This window comes from Furipterus horrens, unplaced genomic scaffold (genome assembly GCF_987537825.1).
Source record: "Furipterus horrens unplaced genomic scaffold, mFurHor1.1.pri manual_scaffold_6, whole genome shotgun sequence".
In the NCBI taxonomy this organism is placed as follows: Eukaryota; Metazoa; Chordata; class Mammalia; order Chiroptera; family Furipteridae; genus Furipterus; species Furipterus horrens.
The window spans coordinates 136,085,042-136,087,551 of record NW_028327176.1 but is presented as its reverse complement, the minus strand read 5'-3'; the positions used below and the strand labels follow the sequence as shown (position 1 = coordinate 136,087,551).

The window sequence follows — 2,510 nt, the reverse complement described above, 5'->3', positions numbered from 1 at the left end:
GAGTGATGATGACATGTAAACACTTGGTACCAGCAATCTTACAGATAAGAACTCCCAAGGTGTCTAACTACCCTATTCTACCAGCTCAAGCTATATTTCTTAAAATGTAGGTTTAAATGTGGGTTTAAATATTCATTGTAAATTAAAATATTAGTGTTTTATTTTCATAAAAATATTATGACATCATATTAAAAAGTTTAATATAAGTTGAATATGATTTTCAAATATTTTTAAGTGCTATGATGAGGTCACCTTAATGAAAGAGCGAGAGGTTATTGCATATATACATACTTACCTGATGACTGATATATGCTTTGAGGCTAGTGTTCTGTTGTTAATAATTTTGGGGGGCAGAAAAATATCTATATAAATTAGTATAAGATTCATGCTTTTGTGGTTAACAAATTAGGTTACAAAAAGTAGTGTTTTACAGTTAAGGTTTCTATGGAAAGAGACACCACGTGAAAAGTCGCTCAATCCCACAGGTTATGAAGAAAATGTAAGGTGGGAAGTGAGCCCTAGCTGTAGCTGGAGCCTGGGAGACAATGCATTACTGTAAGCGCTACTGCTCCCCTGAGCCAGACCCATACCTGAGCTGCAGATGGAAGAGTAGGAGGTCTTACAGTCATGAGCACAAAGGAAGACTTTGATAGGCATCTCGAAGGGAGCCTCCGCCCCAGAGATCTCAGTCCAGAAGCCTGGACCACCTGCTCTACCAGAGGTGATACCGGGAGCGCCATGACAGTGACACACATAAGTGTGAAGAGCGGAGCCCGTGCTTTGGTGAGGACTACTATGGATCATCATGTTTCCATCATTGTCAGCCATCACGGGACAGGGAGCCTTACTGGACCTACAAACATGCCCACCACTTCCACAAATGCCTCACCAAGTCTTATAGCAGCATTTCTTCGAAGTGCCAACAGAACAGTAAGCGCAGCAGCCAGAGAATGGAAGATGACGAAGAGGACCACCTGGCGTGCCGGCTCGTGTTGATTGGCTCCAATAGTGATATGGGATTGTGGGGAACCTGGGCGAAGGCCCCTTCGGCAAGGTGGTGAAGTGCTTGGATCATACCAGAGGGAAGTCTCAGGTGGCCCTGAAGATTATCCGCAGTGGGGGCAAGTATCAGGAGGCTGCCCGGCTAGAAATTAATGTTCTCAAAAAAATCAAGAAGGACAAAGAGAACAAGTTCTTATTCGTCTTGATGACTGACTGGTTCAACTTCCATACTCACATGTGCATCACCTTTGAGCTCCTGGGCAAGAACACCTTTGAGTTCCTGAAAGAGAAGAGCTTTCAGCCTTACCCCCTACCACATGTGCGGCACATGGCCTCCCAGCTCTGCCATGCCATTAGATTTCTACATGAGAACCAGCTGACCCACACAGACTCAAAGCCAGGGAATATCCCGTTCATCAGTTCTAAGTTTAAAACCCTCTACAATGAGCACAAGAGCTGTGAGGAGAAGTCAGTGAAGAAGACCAGCATCTGAGTGGCTGACTTTGGCAGTGCTACCTTTGACCACAAGCATTACAGGACCATTGTGGCCACACGTCATTACCACCCACCTGAGGTGATCCTTGAGCTGGGCTGGGCACAGCGCTGTGATGTCTGGAGCATAGGCTGCGTTCCATTTGAGTATTACCCGGGCTTCGCACTCTTCCAGACCTACGAAAACTTAGAGCATTTGGTGATGGTGGAGAAAACCCTAGGGCCCATCCCATCTCACATGATCCACCCCGCACCAGGAAGCAGAGATATTTCTACAAAGGGGACCTGGTTTGGGATGAGAACAGCTCTGATGGTGGATATGTGAAGGAGAACTGCAAACCTCTGAAGAGTTACATGCTCCAAGACTCCCTGGGGCATGTTCAACTGTTTGACCTGTTGAGGAGGATGTTAGAGTTCGACTCTGTCCAGCGCATCACACTGGTGGAGGCCCTGCTGCGCCTCTTCTTTGCTGGCCTGACTCCTGAGGAGTGGTCCTTCCACACCAGTCGCAACCCCAGCAGATGACAGGCACAGGCCACTGCAAGAGGAAGAGGAGATGGAGCATGGGACTGGGCTGCCTGGCCCCCTTTCTCCAACCTCTAACCACCGGACCCCCGGGCCAGAGCCACACAGTGAACAACACAATGTGAAGGAAGGCAGGTGCCTGCAGGGGCAGAGAAATGATGCCCAGCTGCCAGAAAGCACAGATAAATAAAGCTATTTATGTCGTAAAGTTAGAGTATTGTAAAGTGTTTCTTACTGTTTGTAAAAAAGAACATAAAACAGAAAATGTAAATTAAATTAAGGCTATGCTTTCACTTGTGGGACTTGTAAAATATATATCTCCATACTAACTTTTGATGATTATTTGGGAAGAGAGGCTCTTTTGAAGTGCTGAAAATGTACATTGCAACAGTAACTACAGAAATTTGTAAGACTAATAAAGTTAAATGTTATTTCCTATTTTGTTTTCTGAAAATATGGCAAAAGTATAAAATTGGTGTTCTTTAAACATT

The 2,510-nt window shown here is 45.1% G+C and overlaps 1 pseudogene; it reads left to right on the top strand.

Annotated features, from left to right (window-relative positions):
- The first annotated feature begins 512 nt into the window (after positions 1-512).
- On the top strand, positions 513-2,019 carry LOC150007475 (dual specificity protein kinase CLK3 pseudogene; annotated as a pseudogene).
- The last annotated feature ends 491 nt before the right edge of the window (positions 2,020-2,510 follow it).